This window comes from Hyperolius riggenbachi, chromosome 11, assembly GCF_040937935.1.
Source record: "Hyperolius riggenbachi isolate aHypRig1 chromosome 11, aHypRig1.pri, whole genome shotgun sequence".
NCBI lineage: Eukaryota > Metazoa > Chordata > Amphibia > Anura > Hyperoliidae > Hyperolius > Hyperolius riggenbachi.
The window spans coordinates 100,799,805-100,825,785 of record NC_090656.1 but is presented as its reverse complement, the minus strand read 5'-3'; the positions used below and the strand labels follow the sequence as shown (position 1 = coordinate 100,825,785).

At 32.4% G+C, this 25,981-nt stretch overlaps 1 protein-coding gene across 3 annotated transcripts in view; it reads left to right on the top strand.

Moving 5' to 3' along the window:
* The window catches only part of LOC137537607 (embryonic protein UVS.2-like), a 242,693-nt gene that overhangs the window by 175,381 nt on the left and 41,331 nt on the right, over window positions 1–25,981 (top strand). The window lies entirely within an intron of this gene.

Genomic DNA, 25,981 nt, shown 5'->3' with positions numbered 1-25,981 from the left:
TTCATCCATCCATATATTCATCCATTCATTCATTCTTCCATTCATTCATTCTTCCATTCATTCATTCTTCCATTCATTCAATCATTCATTATTCTATTAATTGATTCATTTATTCATTCTTCCATTCATTGATTCATTCTTCTATTCATTCCATTCCATTCCTTTATTCTTCCATTCATTCATTCTTCCATTCATTCTTCCATTCATTCTTCCATTCACTCTTCCATTCACTCTTCCATTCACTCTTCCATTCATTCTTCCATTCATTCTTCCATTCCTCCATTCATTAATTCTTCCATTCCTCCATTCATTAATTCTTCCATTCCTCCATTAATTCATTCTTTCATTCAATCATTCATTCATTCTTTAATTCATTCATTCTTTCATTCATTTATTCTTCCATTCATTGATTCATTAATTCATTCATTCATTGATTCATTCTTCCATTCATTCCATTCATTCATTCTTCCATTCATTCTTCCATTCCTCCATTCATTAATTCTTCCATTCCTCCATTCATTAATTCTTCCATTCCTCCATTCATTAATTTTTCCATTCCTCCATTCATTCATTCTTCCATTCCTCCATTCATTCTTTCATTCATTCATTCTTTCATTCATTCATTCATTGATTCATTCATTCATTCATTTTTCCATTCATTCCATTCATTCATTCTTCCATTCTTCTATTCATTCATCCATTCTTCCATTAATTTATTCATTCTTCCATTAATTTATTCATTCTTCCATTCATTCATTCTTCCATTCATTCATTCATTCTCCCATTCATTCATTCTTCCAATTATTCCATTCAATTCATTCATTCTTTCATTCCTCCATTCATTCATTCCTCCATTCATTCATTCATTCATTCATTCTTCCATTCATTCATTCCATTCCTTCCATTCATTCATTCTTCCATTTATTCCATTCCATTCATTCATTCTTCTATTCATTCATTCTTCAATTCATTCATTAATTCATTCCATTCCATTCATTCATTCTTCCATTCATTCCATTCCATTCATTTCTTCCATTCATTCCATTCCATTCATTAATTCTTCCATTCATTAATTCTTCCATTCATTCATTCTTCCATTCATTCATTCTTCCATTCATTCATTCTTCCATTCATTCATTCTTCCATTCATTTTTCCATTCCTTCATTTTTCCATTCCTTCATTTTTCCATTCATTCATTTTTCTATTCATTCATTTTCCATTCATTCTTCCATTCATTCCATTCCATTTCATTCATTCATTCATTCATTCTTTAATTCATTCATTCTTTTATTCATTCATTCATCCATCCATGTATTCATCCATCCATCCATGTATTCATCCATCCATCCATCCATGTATTCATCAATCCATCCATGTATTCATCCATCCATCCATGCATGCATTTATTCATTCATTCTTCCATTCTTCCATTCATTCTTCCATTCATTCTTCCATTCATTCTTCCATTCATTTCATTCTTCCATTCATTCATTCTTCCATTCATTTTTCCATTCCTTCATTTTTCCATTCCTTCATTTTTCCATTCCTTCATTTTTCCAGTCATTCATTTTTCCAGTCATTCATTTTTCCAGTCATTCATTTTTCCATCCATTCATTCTTCCATTCATTCTTCCATTCATTCTTCCATTCATTCCATTCCATTCATTCTTCCAATCATTCATTCATTCTTCCATTCATCCATCCATCCATTTATTCATTCATCCATCCATCCATGTATTCATCCATCCATCCATCCATCCATCCATGTATTCATGTATTCATCCATCCATCCATGTATTCATCCATCCATCCATGTATTCATCCATCCATCCATCCATCCATGCATGCATTTTTTCATTCATTCATTCATTCATTAATTCATTCATCCATTCATTCTTCCATGCTTCCATTCATTCTTCCATTCATTCCATTCATTAATTCTTCCATTCATTCATTCCATTCATTCATTCATCCATCCATTCATCCCTTCATTCATTTATTCATCCATTCATCCCTTCATTCATTTATTCATCCATCCATCCATGTATTAATTCATTCTTCTATTCATTTTTCCATTCATTCTTCCATTCTTCCATTCATTCCATTCCATTTATTCATTCTTCCATTCCTCCATTCATTAATTCTTCCATTCCTCCATTCATTCATTCTTTCATTCATTCATTCTACCATTCATTGATTCATTAATTCATTCTTCCATTCATTGATTCATTCTTCCATTCATTCCATTCATTCATTCTTCCATGCATTCATTCTTCCATCCACTCATTCATTCTTCCATCCATTCATTCATTCTTCCATCCATTCATTCATTCATTCTTTCATTCATTCATTCATTCATTCATTCATTCATTCTTTCATTCATTCTTCTATTCATTCATTCATTCTCCATTCATTCATTCATTCTTCCATTCATTTATTCATTCTTCCATTCATTCCATTTAATTATTCTTCCATTCATTCATTCTTCCATTCATTCATTCTTCCATTCATTCATCCATCCATCCATCCATTCATCCATCCATGTATTCATCCATTCATTCTTCCACTCATTCTTCCATTCATTCATTCTTCCATTCATTCATTCTTTCATTCATTCATTCTTCCATTCATTCATTCTTCCATTCATTCATTCTTCCATTCATTCATTCATTTATTCTTCCATTCATTCTTCCATTCATTCCATTCCATTCATTCATTCTTCCATTCATTCATTCTTCCATTCATTCATTCTTCCATTCATTCATTCATTCTTCCAATTATTCCATTCAATTCATTCATTCTTTCATTCCTCCATTCATTCATTCATTCTTCCATTCATTCCATTCATTCATTCTTCCATTCATTCTTCCATTCATTCATTCTTCAATTCATTCATTAATTTATTCCATTCCATTCATTCATTCTTCCATTCATTCCATTCCATTCATTAATTATTCCATTCATTCATTCTTCCAATCATTCATTCTTCCATTCATTTATTCATTCCTTCATTTATTCATTCCTTCATTTTTCCATTCCTTCATTTTTCCATTCCTTCATTTTTCCATTCCTTCATTTTTCCATTCCTTCATTTTTCCATTCCTTCATTTTTCCATTCCTTCATTTTTCCATTCCTTCATTCATTCATTCTTCCATTCATTCATTCTTCCATTCATTCATTCTTCCATTCATTCATTCTTCCATTCATTCATTCTTCCATTCATTCATTCTTCCATTCATTCATTCATCCATCCATGTATTCATCCATCCATCCATGCATGCATTTATTCATTCATTCATTCATTCATTCATTCTTCCATTCATTCTTCCATTCTTCCATTCATTCTTCCATTCATTCTTCCATTCATTCATTCATTCATTCATTCATTCATTCATTCATTCTTCCATTCATTCATTCATTCATTCATTCATTCTTCCATTCATTCATTCATTCATTCATCCATCCATCCATCCATCCATCCATCCATTTATTCATCCAACCATTCATTCCTTCATTCATTTATTCATCCATCCATCCATGTATTAATTCATTCTTCCATTCATTTTTCCATTCATTCTTCCATTCATTCCATTTATTCATTCTTCCATTCATTCATTCTTCCATTCATTCTTCCATTCATTCATTCATTCTACCATTCATCGATTCATTAATTCATTCTTCCATTCATTCATTCTTCCATCCATTCATTCATTCTTCCATCCATTCATTCTTCCATTCATTCATTCATTCTTCTATTCATTCATTCATTCATTCATTTATTCTTCCACTCATTCTTCCATTCATTCATTCTTCCATTCATTCTTCCATTCATTTATTCATTATTCCATTCATTCCATTTATTCATTCTTCCATTCATTCATTCATTCATTGATTCGTTCTTCCATTCATTCATTCTTTCATTCATTCTTCCATTCATTCCATTCCATTCATTCTTCCATTCATTCCATTCCATTCATTCTTCCATTCATTCCATTCCATTCATTCTTCCAATCATTCATTCATTCTTCCATTCATTCAGTCATTCATTCATTCCTTTATTTCATTCCTTCATTTTTCCATTCCTTCATTTTTCCATTCCTTCATTTTTCCATTCCTTCATTTTTCCATTCCTTCATTTTTCCATTCATTCTTCCATTCATTCATTCATTCATTCATTCTTCCATTCATTCATTCTTCCATTCATTCTTCCATTCATTCCATTTTTATTCATGCTTCCAATCATTCATCCATTCATCCATCCATCCATCCATCCATCCATTTATTCATTCATCCATCCATCCATGTATTCATCCATCCATCCATGTATTCATCCATCCATCCATGTATTCATCCATCCATCCATGTATTCATCCATCCATCCATGCATGCATTTATTCATTCATTCATTCATTCATTCATTCATTCTTCCATTCATTCCATTCATTCATTCTTCCATTCATTCATTCATTCATTCATCCTTCCATCCATTTATTCATCCAACCATTCATTCCTTCATTCATTTATTCATCCATCCATCCATGTATTAATTCATTCTTCCATTCATTTTTCCATTCATTCTTCCATTCATTGCATTCCATTTATTCATCCTTCCATTCCTCCATTCATTAATTCTTCCATTCCTCCATTCATTCATTCTTTCTTTCATTCATTCTACCATTCATTGATTCATTAATTCATTCTTCCATTCATTCTTCCATTCTTCCATTCATTCTTCCATTCATTCCATTCATTCTTCCATTCATTCTTCCATTCATTCCATTCATTCTTCCATTCATTCTATTCCATTTATTCTTTCTTCCATTCATTCATTCTTCCATTCCTCCGTTCATTAATTCTTTCATTCATTCATTCTACCATTCATTGATTCATTCTTCCATTCATTTCATTCATTCTTCCATTCATTCATTCTTCCATTCATTCATTCTTCCATTCATTCATTCTTTCATTCATTCATTCATTCATTTATTTTTCCATTCCTTCATTTTTCCATTCATTCTTCCAATCATTCATTCTTCCATTCATTCATTCATTCATTCATTCTTTCAATCTTTCATTCATTCATTCATTCATTCATTCATTCATTCATTCATTCGTTCTTCCATTCATTCATTCATTCATTCTTTCATTCATTTATTCCCTTCCATTCATTCATTCTTCCATTCATTCATTCATGCATTCTTCCATTCATTCTTTCATCCATTACATTCATTCTTTCATCCATTACATTCATTCATTCTTCCATTCATTCATTCATTCTTCCATTCATTCTTCCATTCATTCATTCTTCCATTCATTCTTCCAATCATTCATTTATTCCATTCATTCCATTCCGTTCCTTCATTCTTCTATTCATTCCATTCCGTTCCTTCATTTCTCCATTCATTCATTCTTCCATTCATTCTTCCATTCCTCCATTCATTCACTCTTCCATTCCTTCTTTCATTCATTCTTTCATTTATTCATTCTTCCATTTATTGATTCATTAATTCATTCTTCCATCCATTGATTCATTCTTCCATTGATTCATTCTTCCATTCATTCTTCCATTCATTCATTCTTCCATTCATTCATTCTACCATTCATTCATTCCATTTCATTCATTCATTCTTCCATTCATTCCATTCCATTCCTTCATTTTTTCATTCATTATTTCATTCATTCCATTCCATTCCATTCCATTCCATTCATTCCATTCCATTCCATTCATTCCACTCCATTCATTCATTCTTCCATTCATTCCATTCATTCCATTCCATTCCTTCATTTTTCCATTCATTTCATTCATTCATTCCATTCCATTCATTCCATTCCATTCCATTCATTCCATTACATTACATTACATTCATTACATTCCATTCATTCCACTCCATTCATTCATTTATTCCTCCATTCATTCCATTCATTCCATTCCATGCATCCATTCTTTCATTCATTCATTCTTTCATTCATTCTTTCATTCATTCTTTTATTCATTCATTCTTCCATTCATTCTTCCATTCATTCATTCTTCCATTCATTCTTCCATTCATTCATTCTTCCATTCATTCATTTATTCCATTCATTCCATTCCATTCATTCATTTTTCCATTCAGTCATTCATTCATTCCTCCATTCATTCATTCATTCATTCATACATTAACTCTTTCATTCATTCATTCTTCCATTCATTCATTCTTCCATTCATTCATTCATTCATTCTTCCATTCATTCTTCCAATCATTCATTTATTTCATTCCATTCCATTCATTCATTCTTCCATTCATTCATTCTTCCATTCATTCCATTTCATTCCTTCATTTTTCCATTCATTCATGTTTGCATTCATTCATTTTTGCATTCATTCATTTTTCCATTCATTCATTTTTCCATTTATTTATTCTTCCATTCAGTCATTCTTCCATTCATTCATTCTTCCATTCATTCATTCTTCCATTCATTCATTCTTCCATTCATTCATTTCATTCATTCATTCCATTCCATTCATTCATTCATTCCATTCCATTCATTCATTTCATTCCATTCCATCCATTCATTGCATTCCATTCCATTCCATTCATTCATTGCATTCCATTCCATTCATTCCATTCCATTCCATTCATTCTTTCATCATTCATTCTTTCATTCATTCATTCATTCTTTCTTTCATTCATTCATTCATTCATTCATTCTTCCATTCATTCATTCTTCTATTCATTCTTCCATTCATTCATTCTTCCATTCATTCATTCATTCATTCTTCCAATCATTCATTTATTCCATTCATTCCATTCCATTCATTCATTCTTCCATTCATTCCATTCCAATCATTCATTCTTCCATTCATTCCATTCATTCATTCTTCCATTCAGTCATTCTTCCATTCATTCATTCATTCTTCCATTCATTCATTCATTCAGTCATTCATTCATTCTTCCATTCATTCATTCTTTCATTCATTCATTCATTCTTTCATTCATTCATACATTAATTCATTCATTCATTCATTCATTCATTCATTCTTTTATTCATTCTTCCATTCATTCATTAATTCTTTCAATTCCATTCATTCATTCTTCGATTCATTCCATTCCATTCATTCATTCTTCCATTCATTCATTCTTCCGTTCATTCTTTTATTCATTCTTCCATTCATTCATTTCTCCATTCATTCATTTCTCCATTCATTCATTCATTTATTCTCCCATTCATTCATTTCTCCATTCATTCATTTCTCCATTCATTCATTTCTCCATTCATTCATTCATTCATTCATTCATTCATTCTCCCATTCATTCATTCTTCCATTCATTCTTCCATTCATTCATTCATTCATTCATTCATTCTTCTATTCATTCTTCCAATCATTCATTTATTCCATTCATTCCATTCCATTCATTCCATTCCTTCATTTTTCCATTCTTTCATTTTTCCATTCATTCATTCATTCATTCATTCTCCCATTCATTCTTTCATTCATTCATTCATTCATTTTTCCATTCATTCATTTCTCCATTCATTCATTTTTCCATTCATTAATTCATTCATTCATTAATTCATTCATTCATTCATTCATTCTTCCATTCATTCATTCATTCTTCCAATTATTCTTCCAATCATTCATTTATTCCATTCATTCTATTCCATTTATTCATTCTTCTATTCCTCCATTCATTCATTCTTTCATTCATTCATTCTTCCATTCATTGATTCATTAATTCATTCTTCCATTCATTGATTCATTCTTCCATTCATTGATTCATTCTTCCATTCATTGATTCATTCTCCCATTCATTAATTCATTCTTCCATTCATTCCATTCCATTCATTCATTCCATTCCATTCATTCATTAATTCATTCCATTCCATTCATTCATTCTTCCATTCATTCATTTGCATTCTTCATTCTTCGATTAATTCCATTCCATTCATTTATTCTTCCATTCATTCATTTATTCATTCATTCTTCCATTTATTCATTCATTCTTCCATTCATTCTATTTCATTCCTTCATTTTTCCATTCCTTCATTTTTCCATTCCTTCATTTTTCCATTCATTCATTTTTCCATTCATTCAGTCTTTCATTCTTTCATTCTTTCATTCATTCATTCCATTCCTTCATTTTTCCATTCATTCATTCCATTCCATTCATTCATTCATTCCATTCCATTCATTCATTCCATTCCATTCCTTCATTTTTCCATTCATTCATTCTTCCATTCATTCTTCCATTTTTTTCATTCCATTCATTCATTCTTCCATTCATTCCATTCATTCATTCTTTCATTCCATTCATTCATTCTTCTATTCATTCATTCATTCTTCCATTCATTCATTCATGTGTTCTTCCATTCAGTCATTCATTCATTCCATTTCATTCCTTCATTTTTCCATTCATTCATTTTTCCATTCATTCATTTTTCCATTCATTCATTTTTCCATTCATTCATTCTTCCATTTATTCATTCTTCCATTCATTCATTCTTCCATTCATTCATTCTTTCATTCATTCATTCATTCATTCATTCATTCATTCATTCATTCTTCCATTCTTTCATTCATTTCATTCCATTCATTCATTCTTCCATTCCATTAATTCATTCATTCTTCCATTTATTCATTCCATTTATTCATTCATTCTTCCATTCATTCATTCTTCCATTCATTCATTCATTCTTCCAATCATTCTTCCAATCATTCTTCCAATCATTCATTCATTCATTCATTCATTCATTCATTCTTCCAGTCATTCATTCATTCATTCATTCATTCATTCATTCATTCATTCATTCTTCCATTCATTCTTCCAATCATTCATTTATTCCATTCATTCCATTCCATTAATTCATTCTTCCATTCCTCCATTCATTCATTCTTCTATTCATTCATTCTTCCATTCATTTTTCCATTCATTAATTAATTCATTCCATTCCATTCATTCATTCTTCCATTCATTCCATTCATTCATTCTTCCATTCATTCAGTCATTCATTTTTCCATTCCTTCATTTTTCCATTCCTTCATTTTTCCATTCCTTCATTTTTTCATTCCTTCATTTTTCCATTCATTCATTTTTCCATTCATTCCATTCCATTCATTCTTCCAATCATTAATTCATTCTTCCATTCATCCATCCATCCATCTATGTATTCATCCATCCATCCATGTATTCATCCATCCATCCATGTATTCATCCATCCATCCATGTATTCATCCATCCATCCATGTATTCATCCATCCATCCATGTATTCATCCATCCATCCATGTATTCATCCATCCATCCATGTATTCATCCATGTATTCATTCCTTCTTCCATTCATTCATTCCTTCTTCCATTCATTCATTCCTTCTTCCATTCATTCATTCCTTCTTCCATTCATTCATTCTTCCATTCATTCACTCATTCTTCCATTCATTCTTCCATTCATTCTTCCATTCATCCATCCATTCATTCATCCATCCATCCATTTATTCATCCATCCATCCATCCATGTATTCATCCATCCATCCATGTATTCATCCATCCATCCATGTATTCATTCATCCATCCATGTATTCATTCATCCATCCATGTATTCATCCATCCATCCATGTATTCATCCATCCATCCATGTATTCATCCATCCATCCATGTATTCATCCATCCATCCATGTATTCATCCATCCATCCATGTATTCATCCATCCATCCATGTATTCATCCATCCATCCATGTATTCATCCATCCATCCATGTATTCATCCATCCATCCATGTATTCATCCATCCATCCATGTATTCATCCATCCATCCATGTATTCATCCATCCATCCATCCATCCATCCATGTATTCATTCATTCTTCCATTCATTCCATTAATTCATTCTTCCATTCATTCATTCATTCTTCCATTCATTCATTCTTCTTCCATTCATTCTTCCATTCATTCCATTCATTCATTCTTCCATTCATTCATTCTTCCATTCATTCATTCTTCCATTCATTCATTCTTCCATTCATTCATTCTTCCATTCATTCTTCCATTACTCCATTCATTAATTCTTCCATTCCTCCATTCATTCATCCATTCTACCATTATTCCATTTATTCATTCATTCATTCATTCATTCATTCATTCATTCTTCCATTCATTCATTCTTCCATTCATTCATTCTTCCATTCATTCATTCTTCCATTCATTCATTCTTCCATTCATTCATTCTTCCATTCATTCATTCTTCCATTCATTCATTAATTCATTCATTCTTCCAATTATTCCATTCAATTCATTCATACTTTCATTCCTCCATTCATTCATTCATTCCATTCCTTCATTTTTCCATTCATTCATTCTTCCATTCATTCCATTCCATTAATTCATTTATTCTTCCATTCATTCATTCTTCCATTCATTCATTCTTCCATTTAATTATTCTTCCATTTATTCATTCTTCCATTTATTCATTCTTCCATTCATTCATTCTTCCATTCATTCATTCTTCCATTCATTCTTCCATTCTTCCATTCATTCATTCTTCCATTCATGCATTCTTCCATTCATGCATTCTTCCATTCATGCATTCTTCCATTCATGCATTCTTCCATTCATTCATTCTTCCATTCATTCATTCTTCCATTCATTCTTCCATTCATTCATTAATTCATTCCATTCCATTCATTCATTCTTCCATTCATTCCATTCATTCATTCTTCCATTCATTTATTCTTCCATTCATTCAGTCATTCATTCATTCATTCAGTCATTCCATTCCTTCATTTTTCCATTCCTTCATTTTTCCATTCCTTCATTTTTCCATTCCTTAATTTTTCCATTCCTTCATTTTTCCATTCCTTCATTTTTCCATTCCTTCATTTTTCCATTCCTTCATTTTTCCATTCCTTCATTCTTCCATTCATTCATTCTTCCATTCATTCCATTTTTATTCATTCTTCCAATCATTCAATCATTCTTCCATTCATCCATCCATCCATCCATCCATCCATCCATCCATCCATTTATTCATTCATCCATCCATTCATGTATTCATCCATCCATCCATGTATTCATCCATCCATCCATGTATTCATCCATCCATCCATGCATGCATTTATTCATTCATTCATTCATTCTTCCATTCATTCTTCCATGCTTCCATTCATTCTTCCATTCATTCCATTCACTCATTCTTCCATTCATTCCATTCATTCATTCTTCCATTCATTCATTCATTCATCCATCCATCCATCCATTTATTCATCCAACCATTCATTCCTTCATTCATTTATTCATCCATCCATCCATGTATTAATTCATTCTTCCATTCATTTTTCCATTCATTCTTCCATTCATTCCATTCCATTTATTCATTCTTCCATTCCTCCATTCATTAATTCTTACATTCCTCCATTCATTCATTCTTTCTTTCATTCATTCTACCATTCATTGATTCATTAATTCATTCTTCCATTCATAGATTCATTCTTCCATTCATTCCATTCATTTATTCTTCCATTCATTCATTCTTCCATCCACTCATTCATTCTTCCATCCATTCATTCATTAATTCATTCATTCATTCTTCCATTCATTCATTCATTCATTCTTCCATTCATTCATTCTTCTATTCATTCATTCTTTCTTCCATTCATTCATTCATTCTTCCATTCATTCATCCATCCATCCATCCATCCATTCATCCATCCATTTATTCATCCAACCATTCATTCCTTCATTCATTTATTCATCCATCCATATATTCATCCATTCATTCATTCTTCCATTCATTCATTCTTCTATTCATTCATTCTTCCATTCATTCAATCATTCATTATTCTATTAATTGGTTCATTCATTCATTCTTCCATTCATTGATTCATTCTTCTATTCATTCCATTCCATTCCTTTATTCTTCCATTCATTCATTCTTCCATTCATTCTTCCATTCATTCTTCCATTCACTCTTCCATTCATTCTTCCATTCATTCTTCCATTCATTCTTCCATTCATTCTTCCATTCCTCCATTCATTAATTCTTCCATTCCTCCATTCATTAATTCTTCCATTCCTCCATTTATTCATTCTTTCATTCAATCATTCATTCATTCTTTAATTCATTCATTCTTTCATTCATTTATTCTTCCATTCATTGATTCATTAATTCATTCATTCATTGATTCATTCTTCCATTCATTCCATTCATTCATTCTTCCATTCATTCTTCCATTCCTCCATTCATTAATTCTTCCATTCCTCCATTCATTAATTCTTCCATTCCTCCATTCATTAATTCTTCCATTCCTCCATTCATTAATTCTTCCATTCCTCCATTCATTCTTTCATTCATTCATTCATTCATTCATTTTTCCATTCATTCCATTCATTCATTCTTCCATTCTTCTATTCATTCATCCATTCTTCCATTAATTTATTCATTCTTCCATTAATTTATTCATTCTTCCATTCATTCATTCTTCCATTCATTCATTCATTCTCCCATTCATTCATTCTTCCAATTATTCCATTCCATTCATTCATTCTTTCATTCCTCCATTCATTCATTCATTCATTCTTCCATTCATTCATTCATTCCATTCCTTCCATTCATTCATTCTTCCATTCATTCCATTCCATTCATTCATTCTTCCATTCATTCCATTCCATTCATTTCTTCCATTCATTCCATTCCATTCATTAATTCTACCATTCATTCATTCTTCCATTCATTCATTCTTCCATTCATTCATTCTTCCATTCATTCATTCTTCCATTCATTTTTCCATTCCTTCATTTTTCCATTCCTTCATTTTTCCATTCGTTCATTTTTCTATTCATTCATTTTCCATTCATTCTTCCATTCATTCCATTCCATTTCATTCATTCATTCATTCATTCTTTAATTCATTCATTCTTTTATTCATTCATTCATCCATCCATGTATTCATCCATCCATCCATGTATTCATCCATCCATGTATTCATCAATCCATCCATGTATTCATCCATCCATCCATGCATGCATTTATTCATTCATTCTTCCATTCTTCCATTCATTCTTCCATTCTTCCATTCATTCTTCCATTCATTTCATTCTTCCATTCATTCATTCTTCCATTCATTTTTCCATTCCTTCATTTTTCCATTCCTTCATTTTTCCATTCCTTCATTTTTCCAGTCATTCATTTTTCCAGTCATTCATTTTTCCATTCATTCATTCTTCCATTCATTCTTCCATTCATTCTTCCATTCATTCCATTCCATTCATTCTTCCAATCATTCATTCATTCTTCCATTCATCCATCCATCCATTTATTCATTCATCCATCCATCCATGTATTCATCCATCCATCCATCCATGTATTCATGTATTCATCCATCCATCCATGTATTCATCCATCCATCCATGTATTCATCCATCCATCCATCCATCCATCCATGCATGCATTTTTTCATTCATTCATTCATTCATTCATTCATTCATTCATTCATCCATTCATTCTTCCATGCTTCCATTCATTCTTCCATTCATTCCATTCATTAATTCTTCCATTCATTCATTCCATTCATTCATTCATCCATCCATTCATCCCTTCATTCATTTATTCATCCATTCATCCCTTCATTCATTTATTCATCCATCCATCCATGTATTAATTCATTCTTCTATTCATTTTTCCATTCATTCTTCCATTCTTCCATTCATTCCATTCCATTTATTCATTCTTCCATTCCTCCATTCATTAATTCTTCCATTCCTCCATTCATTCATTCTTTCATTCATTCATTCTACCATTCATTGATTCATTAATTCATTCTTCCATTCATTAATTCATTCTTCCATCCACTCATTCATTCTTCCATCCATTCATTCATTCTTCCATCCATTCATTCATTCATTCTTTCATTCATTCCATTTAATTATTCTTCCATTTATTCATTCTTCCATTCATTCATCCATCCATCCATTCATCCATCCATGTATTCATCCATTCATTCTTCCACTCATTCTTCCATTCATTCATTCTTCCATTCATTCATTCTTTCATTCATTCATTCTTCCATTCATTCATTCATTCTTCCAATTATTCCATTCAATTCATTCATTCTTTTATTCCTCCATTCATTCCTCCATTCATTCATTCATTCATTCTTCCATTCATTCATTCATTCATTCCATTCCTTCATTTTCCATTCATTCATTCTTCCATTCATTCCATTCCATTCATTCTTCCATTCATTCTTCCATTCATTCATTCATTCTTCAATTCATTCATTAATTTATTCCATTCCATTCATTCATTCTTCCATTCATTCCATTCCATTCATTAATTATTCCATTCATTCATTCTTCCAATCATTCATTCTTCCATTCATTTATTCATTCCTTCATTTATTCATTCCTTCATTTTTCCATTCCTTCATTTTTCCATTCCTTCATTTTTCCATTCCTTCATTTTTCCATTCCTTCATTTTTCCATTCCTTCATTCATTCCTTCTTCCATTCATTCCTTCTTCCATTCATTCATTCTTCCATTCATTCATTCATCCATCCATGTATTCATCCATCCATCCATGCATGCATTTATTCATTCATTCATTCATTCATTCATTCATTCATTCATTCTTCCATTCATTCTTCCATTCTTCCATTCATTCTTCCATTCATTCTTCCATTCATTCATTCATTCTTCCATTCATTCATTCATTCATTCATTCATTCTTCCATTCATTCATTCATTCATTCATTCATTCTTCCATTCATTCATTCATTCATTCATCCATCCATCCATCCATCCATTTATTCATCCAACCATTCATTCCTTCATTCATTTATTCATCCATCCATCCATGTATTAATTCATTCTTCCATTCATTTTTCCATTCATTCTTCCATTCATTCCATTTATTCATTCTTCCATTCATTCATTCTTCCATTCATTCTTCCATTCATTCATTCTTCCATCCATTCATTCATTCTTCCATTCATTCATTCTTCCATTCATTCATTCATTCTTCTATTCATTCATTCTTCTATTCATTCATTCATTTATTCTTCCACTCATTCTTCCATTCATTCATTCTTCCATTCATTCTTCCATTCATTTATTCATTCTTCCATTCATTCATTCTTCCATTCATTCAGTCATTCATTCATTCATTCCTTTATTCCATTCCTTCATTTTTCCATTCATTCATTTTTCCATTCCTTCATTTTTCCATTCCTTCATTTTTCCATTCATTCATTTTTCCATTCATTCATTCTTCCATTCATTCATTCATTCTTCCATTCTTCCATTCATTCATTCATCCATCCATGTATTCATCCATCCATCCATGCATGCATTTATTCATTCATTCATTCATTCATTCATTCATTCATTCATTCTTCCATTCATTCTTCCATTCTTCCATTCATTCTTCCATTCATTCTTCCATTCATTCATTCATTCTTCCATTCATTCATTCATTCATTCATTCATTCATTCTTCCATTCATTCATTCATTCATTCATCCATCCATCCATCCATTTATTCATCCAACCATTCATTCCTTCATTCATTTATTCATCCATCCATCCATGTATTAATTCATTCTTCCATTCATTTTTCCATTCATTCTTCCATTCATTCCATTTATTCATTCTTCCATTCATTCATTCTTCCATTCATTCTTCCATTCATTCATTCATTCTTCCATTCATTCATTCTTCCATCCATTCATTCATTCTTCCATTCATTCATTCTTCCATTCATTCATTCATTCTTCTATTCATTCATTCTTCTATTCATTCATTCATTTATTCTTCCACTCATTCTTCCATTCATTCATTCTTCCATTCATTCTTCCATTCATTTATTCATTCTTCCATTCATTCCATTTGTTCATTCTTCCATTCATTCATTCATTCATTGATTCGTTCTTCCATTCATTCCATTCCATTCATTCTTCCATTCATTCCATTCCATTCATTCTTCCATTCATTCCATTCCATTCATTCTTCCAATCATTCATTCATTCTTCCATTCATTCAGTCATTCATTCATTCATTCCTTTATTCCATTCCTTCATTTTTCCATTCATTCATTTTTCCATTCCTTCATTTTTCCATTCCTTCATTTTTCCATTCCTTCATTTTTCCATTCATTCATTTTTCCATTCATTCATTCTTCCATTCATTCATTCATTCTTCCATTCATTCATTCTTCCATTCATTCTTCCATTCATTCCATTTTTATTCATGCTTCCAATCATTCATCCATTCATCCATTCATCCATCCATCCATCCATCCATTTATTCATTCATCCATCCATCCATGTATTCATCCATCCATCCATGTATTCATCCATCCATCCATGTATTCATCCATCCATCCATGTATTCATCCATCCATCCATGCATGCATTTATTCATTCATTCATTCATTCATTCTTCCATTCATTCTTCCATGCTTCCATTCATTCTTCCATTCATTCCATTCATTCATTCTTCCATTCATTCCATTCATTCATTCTTCCATTCATTCATTCATTCATCCATCCATCCATTTATTCATCCAACCATTCATTCCTTCATTCATTTATTCATCCATCCATCCATGTATTAATTCATTCTTCCATTCATTTTTCCATTCATTCTTCCATTCATTGCATTCCATTTATTCATCCTTCCATTCCTCCATTCATTAATTCTTCCATTCCTCCATTCATTCATTCTTTCTTTCATTCATTCTACCATTCATTGATTCATTAATTCATTCTTCCATTCATTCTTCCATTCTTCCATTCATTCTTCCATTCATTCCATTCATTCTTCCATTCATTCTTCCATTCATTCCATTCATTCTTCCATTCATTCTATTCCATTTATTCTTTCTTCCATTCATTCATTCTTCCATTCCTCCGTTCATTAATTCTTTCATTCATTCATTCTACCATTCATTGATTCATTCTTCCATTCATTTCATTCATTCTTCCATTCATTCATTCTTCCATTCATTCATTCTTCCATTCATTCATTCTTCCATTCATTCATTCATTCATTTATTTTTCCATTCCTTCATTTTTCCATTCATTCTTCCAATCATTCATTCTTCCATTCATTCATTCATTCATTCATTCATTCATTCATTCATTCATTCATTCATTCATTCATTCATTCTTTCAATCTTTCATTCATTCATTCATTCATTCATTCATTCATTCGTTCTTCCATTCATTCATCCATTCATTCATTTATTCATTCATTCTTCCATTCATTCATTCTTCCATTCATTCATTCATTCATTCTTTCATTCATTTATTCCCTTCCATTCATTTATTCCCTTCCATTCATTTATTCCCTTCCATTCATTCATTACATTCCATTCATTCATTCATTCATTCTTCCATTCATTCATTCATGCATTCTTCCATTCATTCTTTCATCCATTACATTCATTCATTCTTCCATTCATTCATTCATTCTTCCATTCATTCTTCCATTCATTCATTCTTCCATTCATTCTTCCAATCATTCATTTATTCCATTCATTCCATTCCGTTCCTTCATTCTTCTATTCATTCCATTCCGTTCCTTCATTTCTCCATTCATTCATTCTTCCATTCATTCTTCCATTCCTCCATTCATTCACTCTTCCATTCCTTCATTCATTCATTCTTTCATTTATTCATTCTTCCATTCATTGATTCATTAATTCATTCTTCCATCCATTGATTCATTCTTCCATTGATTCATTCTTCCATTCATTCTTCCATTCATTCATTCTTCCATTCATTCATTCTACCATTCATTCATTCCATTTCATTCATTCATTCTTCCATTCATTCCATTCCATTCCTTCATTTTTTCATTCATTATTTCATTCATTCCATTCCATTCCATTCATTCCATTCCATTCATTCCACTCCATTCATTCATTCTTCCATTCATTCCATTCATTCCATTCCATTCCTTCATTTTTCCATTCATTTCATTCATTCATTCCATTCCATTCATTCCATTCCATTCATTCCATTACATTACATTACATTCATTACATTCCATTCATTCCACTCCATTCATTCATTTATTCCTCCATTCATTCCATTCCATTCATTCCATTCCATTCATCCATTCTTTCATTCATTCATTCTTTCATTCATTCATTCTTTTATTCATTCATTCTTCCATTCATTCTTCCATTCATTCATTCTTCCATTCATTCTTCCATTCATTCATTCTTCCATTCATTCTTCCATTCATTCATTCTTCCATTCATTCATTTATTCCATTCATTCCATTCCATTCATTCATCCATCCATTCATTCATTCATTCATTCATTCATTCATACATTAACTCTTTCATTCATTCATTCTTCCATTAATTCATTCTTCCATTCATTCATTCATTCATTCATTCATTCATTCATTCATTCTTCCATTCATTCTTCCAATCATTCATTTATTTCATTCCATTCCATTCATTCATTCTTCCATTCATTCATTTGCATTCATTCTTCCATTAATTCCATTCCATTCATTCATTCTTCCATTCATTCATTCTTCCATTCATTCCATTTCATTCCTTCATTTTTCCATTCATTCATGTTTGCATTCATTTTTGCATTCATTCATTTTTGCATTCATTCATTTTTCCATTTATTTATTCTTCCATTCAGTCATTCTTCCATTCATTCATTCTTCCATTCATTCATTCTTCCATTCATTCATTCTTCCATTCATTCATTCTTCCATTCATTCATTTCATTCATTCCATTCCATTCATTCATTCATTCCATTCCATTCATTCATTTCATTCCATTCCATTCATTCATTGCATTCCATTTCATTTATTCATTGCATTCCATTCCATTCATTCCATTCCATTCATTCCATTCCATTCATTCTTTCATTCATTCATTCTTTCATTCATTCATTCTTTCATTCATTCATTCATTCATTCATTCTTCCATTCATTCATTCTTCTATTCATTCTTCCATTCATTCATTCTTCCATTCATTCATTCATTCATTCATTCATTCATTCTTCCAATCATTCATTTATTCCATTCATTCCATTCCATTCATTCATTCTTCCATTCATTCCATTCCATTCATTCATTCTTCCATTCAGTCATTCTTCCATTCATTCATTCATTCATTCTTCCATTCATTCATTCTTTCATTCATTCATTCATTCATTCATTCATTCATTCATTCATTCATTCTTTCATTCATACATTAATTCATTCATTCATTCATTCTTTTATTCATTCTTCCATTCATTCATTAATTCTTTCAATTCCATTCATTCATTCTTCGATTCATTCCATTCCATTCATTCATTCTTCCATTCATTCATTCTTCCGTTCATTCTTTTATTCATTCTTCCATTCATTCATTTCTCCGTTCATTCATTTCTCCATTCATTCATTCATTTATTCTCCCATTCATTCATTTCTCCATTCATTCATTTCTCCATTCATTCATTTCTCCATTCATTCATTCATTCATTCATTCTCCCATTCATTCATTCTTCCATTCATTCATTCATTCATTCATTCATTCATTCATTCTTCCATTCATTCTTCCAATCATTCATTTATTCCATTCATTCCATTCCATTCATTCCATTCCATTCATTCCATTCCTTCATTTTTCCATTCATTCATTTTTCCATTCATTCATTCTCCCATTCATTCTTTCATTCATTTTTCCATTCATTCATTTTTCCATTCATTCATTTTTCCATTCATTAATTCATTCATTCATTAATTCATTCATTCATTCATTCATTCATTCATTCTTCCATTCATTCATTCATTCATTCTTCCAATTATTCTTCCAATCATTCATTTATTCCATTCATTCTATTCCATTCATTCATTCTTCTATTCCTCCATTCATTCATTCTTTCATTCATTCATTCTTCCATTCATTGATTCATTAATTCATTCTTCCATTCATTGATTCATTCTTCCATTCATTGATTCATTCTTCCATTCATTGATTCATTCTCCCATTCATTAATTCATTCTTCCATTCATTCCATTCCATTCATTCATTCCATTCCATTCATTCATTAATTCATTCCATTCCATTCATTCATTCTTCCATTCATTCATTTGCATTCTTCATTCTTCGATTAATTCCATTCCATTCATTTATTCTTCCATTCATTCATTTATTCATTCATTCTTCCATTTATTCATTCATTCTTCCATTCATTCTATTTCATTCCTTCATTTTTCCATTCCTTCATTTTTCCATTCCTTCATTTTTCCATTCCTTCATTTTTCCATTTATTCATTTTTCCATTCATTCATTCTTTCATTAATTCATTCCATTCCATTCATTCATTTCTTCCATTCATTCCATTCATTCAGTCTTTCATTCTTTCATTCTTTCATTCATTCATTCCATTCCATTCATTCATTTATTCCATTCCATTCATTCATTTATTCCATTCCATTCATTCATTCCATTCCATTCCTTCATTTTTCCATTCATTCATTCATTCCATTCCATTCCATTCATTCATTCCATTCCATTCCTTCATTTTTCCATTCATTCATTCTTCCATTCATTCTTCCATTTATTCATTCCATTCATTCATTCTTCCATTCATTCCATTCATTCATTCTTTCATTCCATTCATTCATTCTTCTATTCATTCATTCATTCTTCCATTCATTCATTCATGTGTTCTTCCATTCAGTCATTCATTCATTCCATTTCATTCCTTCATTTTTCCATTCATTCATTTTTCCATTCATTCATTCTTCCATTTATTCATTCTTCCATTTATTCATTCTTCCATTCATTCATTCCATTTCATTCATTCCTTCCATTCATTCCGTTCATTCATTCTTCTATTCATTCCTCAAAACATTCATTTATTCCATGCATTCCATTCCATTCCTTCATTTTTCCATTCATTCATTTTTCAATTCCTCCATTCTTTCATTCATTCATTCATTCATTCTTCCATTCATTCTTCCATTCCTCCATTCATTTATTCTTTCATTCATTCTTCCATTCATTGATTCATTAATTCATTCTTCCATTCATTGATTCATTCTTCCATTCATTGATTCAATAATTCATTCTTCCATTCATTGATTCATTCTTCCATTCATTGATTCATTCTTCCATTCATTGATTCATTCTTCCATTCATTGATTCATTCTTCCATTCATTGATTCATTCTTCCATTCATTCATTCATTCTTCCAATCATTCATTCTTCCATTCATTGATTCATTCATTCCATTCCATTCATTCATTCTTCCATTCATTCCATTCCATTCATTCTTCCATTCATTCATTCTTTCATTCATTCTTTCATTCATTCATTCATTCATTCATTCATTCATTCATTCATTCATTCTTCCATTCATTCATTCATTCATTTCATTCCATTCATTCATTCTTCCATTCCATTCATTCATCCATTCTTCCGTTCATTCATTCCATTCATTCATTCATTCTTCCATTCATTCATTCTTCCATTCATTCATTCATTCTTCCAATCATTCTTCCAATCATTCTTCCAATCATTCATTCATTCATTCTTCCAATCATTCATTCATTCATTCATTCTTCCATTCATTCATTCATTCATTCTTCCATTCATTCATTCATTCATTCATTCATTCATTCATTCATTCATTCTTCCATTCATTCTTCCAATCATTCATTTATTCCATTCATTCCATTCCATTAATTCATTCTTCCATTCCTCCATTCATTCATTCATTCTTCTATTCATTCATTCTTCCATTCATTGATTCATTAATTCATTCTTCCATTCATTGATTCTTCCATTCATTAATTAATTCTTCCATTCATTCCATTCCATTCATTCATTCTTCCATTCATTCATTCTTCCATTCATTCATTCATTCATTCCATTCCATTCCATTCATCCATTCATTCTTCCATTCATTTCTTTGTATTCATTCATTCTTCCATTCATTCCATTCATTCATTCTTCCATTCATTCATTCTTCCATTCATTCATTCTTTCTTCCATTCATTCCATTCCTTCATTTTTCCATTCATTCATTCTTCCATTCATTCATTTTTCCATTCATTCATTCCATTCCATTCATTCATTCTTTCATTCATTCATTCATTCATTCATTCTTCCATTCATTTATTCATTCATTTATTCCATTCATTCAATTCCATTTATTCATTCTTCGATTTATTAATTCTTTCATTCATTCATTCATTCTTTCATTCATTTATTCCATTCATTCCGTTCCATTCATTCATTCTTCTATTCATTCCATTCCATTCATCCATTCATTCTTCCATTCATTTCTTTGTATTCATTCATTCTTCCATTCATTCCATTCATTCATTCTTCCATTCATTCATTCATTCTTCCATTCATTCATTCTTTCTTCCATTCATTCCATTCCTTCATTTTTCCATTCATTCATTCTTCCATTCATTCATTTTTCCATTCATTCATTCATTCATTCATGCTGGAATCAGTGATTGCAATTCTAGATGTGAACAAGGCCTAAAAGTTCGCTGCAGAGCCATACAACTGAGCACACAAATGAATTACTCCACTTTCAGAGCTTTCTGCTAGTAGGCTCTGATTGCTGCTGTATTTTTTTTTTTTTTTATAAAATCCCCTATTTATTTTTTTCCCCCGCCAGCCAATCACAGCCATCAGCTCTCATCAGCATCAGCCTATGAGAGTCGATCACTCTCTGAGCCTCTCCAGGGAACAACCAAGTAGATTGCAGCACTGTACAATGTAAATAGACAACGGTTTTGCTAACAGTCTAATAGCGGCGATTGCCACTGTTAGACTGATGAGAGTGGAGATCTGTTATTCAAACAGGGATGCGTGTGCATCGGTGCGCATGATCCCCTGCATTACCTTGCCCCAGGACTTGACTCCTTTCGGTGTAAGGCGGTTCTGGGGCTGCCTCCTTCCTGATGCCTATCAGCGTTAGGCGGTAGGGATGGAGTTAAAAGCAAAGCCCCAATGCATAGTATAATCAGCTGTCCTTTGCCCGCGCCGGTATTCAATCCTCCGGTCCCCCGCCCCAGCTAATTTTCGAGTTGGCGGGCCACTGCCCCTGTGTGGTGCTGGATGTACACATCCTTGTTAGTGCTCTCGTTGTTGGGATTGTCCTGTGCAGGTGCAGCAGAGGTTTTTTCATACTGCGCCAGCGCAGGATGCTTCAGAGGATAGGAGCACAAATGAGGACATGCGGGCGCCGGGCAGCACTGCACATGCTCAATGGCCTGCCGACTCCTAACTAAACTTAGCCGCAGCGGGGGAGCAGAGGATCGTTCAGGACGGCTGCAGGGGGCTAGTAGAACCCCCAGGTAAGTAAAACTTTTTTTTTTACAGTTAGTTTAGGTTCCTTTTAAGGAGAATTCTCACTATTCTCAAGGGAAACTTTTTATGTTTGAGAAAATCAATTTCAATGCTACAATAGGAAAAAAAATGCAAATGCAGTTTTTTGACAAAATATATTTACCACTCATCGGTATTGAAAATGTACATATATCCCCATAAAAAGGTAATATCCTGCCAGGGTTTCATACAGAATGACTAACAGGGAGCCCCAGGGCAAGTTAACTTACCAGCAATGCTTTGGGATTGTTGAGCAGCTGCAATACTGCTGGATAAGAATCCCTGGCAAATGTACTGTATATATGTCTTGGGATAAACTAATAATGTGGGTGGGTGTGTCTTCATAGGGAACGAATGCTGCAGCAAAGAGCGTGTGGTGACATTTTTGTACATTACAAGGTCCCTTTAAAGTGACATTTCCCTTCTTTTTAAAAGTGACACTGAAGCATAAACAAAAATAACAAAAAAAAACACATATTTTTATTTTCAGTACTATAGCTTTTTTTTTTCTATAACACTGCAGCATCCTCTAATATGAATTCATCCATTCATTCATTCTTCCATTCATTCCATTCCATTCCATTCCATTCCATTCATTCTTCCATTCATTCATTCTTCCATTCATTTATTCTTCCATTCATTCTTCCATTCATTCATTCTTCCATTCATTCATTCTTCCATTCATTCATTCTTCCATTCATTCATTCTTCCATTCTTTCATTCTTCCATTCATTCATTCATTCTTCCATTCATTCATTCATTCTTCCATTCATTCATTCATTCTTCCATTCATTCATTCATTCTTCCATTCATTTATTCTTCCATTCATTTATTCTTCCATGCATTTATTCTTCCATTCATTTATTCTTCCATTCATTTATTCTTCCATTTATTCTTCCATTCCATTCATTCCATTCCATTCATTCCATTCCATTCATTCATTCTTCCATTCATTCCATTCCATTCATTCATTCTTCCATTCATTCCATTCCATTCATTCATTCTTCCATTCATTCATTCATTCATCCATCCATCCATTTATTCATTCATTCACAGACTAACACTAGCCTAGCACAGTATACGGTACGCACTAGCTGACTACAATCAAATTACTATCTATATAACAGTACAATGAATGTGTTTAGGAGGTGTTTAGGAAGCAAAACGCTAGGTTTAGCACAGAATACACTTGATCAGACACGCAGCACAGCACTGGAGATGCTCTCAGTACCAGCTCAGTCACACAAGTGCGTAGCTCCGCAAAATGGCCGCCGCCTTATATAGAGGAGGGGAGGGCCAGGCTCCCCTCCTCTGACTGGTTGCTACCATTTCCGGGGACTCGGCAGGAGGAATTCTGATTGGCCCGCGTCACTCCTGAATCCCGAAGCCAAACCCAACGTGTCATCCGGCCGAATTCAAATGTGCACATTCGGTCGGCTTCGGGTCCGGCGCATTCGACTTCGGGAACGCTGAAATTTACCTGAATAATTTGGGTAAATTTGCATTTGGGAGTCCAGGAGAGCAACTCTCCAGGCCCCCTGCACACTCTGTATGACTCACACACTGAGCTACTCTCAGCGTATCACTTGCTATGTCTTTTGTTTGTAAACACTGCATAAAAATGGCAATTACAAGCCAGGATTGCAGCAGGGAGAGGCAGAAACAGAACAGAGGGGCCCAGGAGAACATAATGAATAGAATGGTATGCTTTTTATTGTAAGAATTTTACAGTACAGATTCTCTTTAAGGGGCCATCCTTTTCTCCTCTTGATTATTATTGAAATGCATCATCAAACTTTTTTTTTTTTTCTTTTTTTTTTTTTTATGCAAAAAAAACTATACCTCTGCGTCCCCACTGACATTCCTTGTGTGCATTTTAGATACATTTTAGAAAAATATGCAGCAATTTCAGCGTTATCTAAAATGCACATTGCAGAACACAAACAAATGTGGTTTTTCATGCAGCCCATTGACTTACATTATACGTGCTAAATCTAGCATTTTATGCAACGCTGGCATTTCTGCCTTGTGCGTTCCTAACCTCCAAGAGTTTCACACATGTTAAAGTAGGAGAAAGAGAGAGAGAGAGAGAGAGAGAGAGAGAGAGAGAGAGAGAGGGAGGCAAAAGACTGAGGGAATGGGAGGCAACACACAAACAGGTGAGAGACACCTGAGAAGGATTGCAATGTTCTATTTTGCAGGGCCATACTGAGATAATCTACACAGACACATTGCACTGTGGAGGAGAAAGGATATACCTGGGTGAGAGTGTGAGAAAAACATGGGGGAGATAAAGACACACATTTCAATCAGAAAAATAGAGGTAATTGGATTGAAGACGGCTATCCCATGAGCAGCCTAAGACCACAAGCTGCTGCTACATCCAAAGTCAACTGTAGCCTGGAAAGAAAGAGGGCAGCACATAGTGCAGGCACCAGCATGGAAGTATGAGTGAAATTGCAGCCGGGAGACTTTGGCACAGGATACAGCCGATATATGAGGCTTCTTCTGCATTTGAGTTAATTACTATTCCCCCTCCAGGTTCACGTGGATGGTAGAGAATGATGTAATTCTGCCAGCCAGCTATTGCTGGCGGCCGAATTAGAATGTTTTAAAAGTAATTTCAGCTCGGTCTTCTGA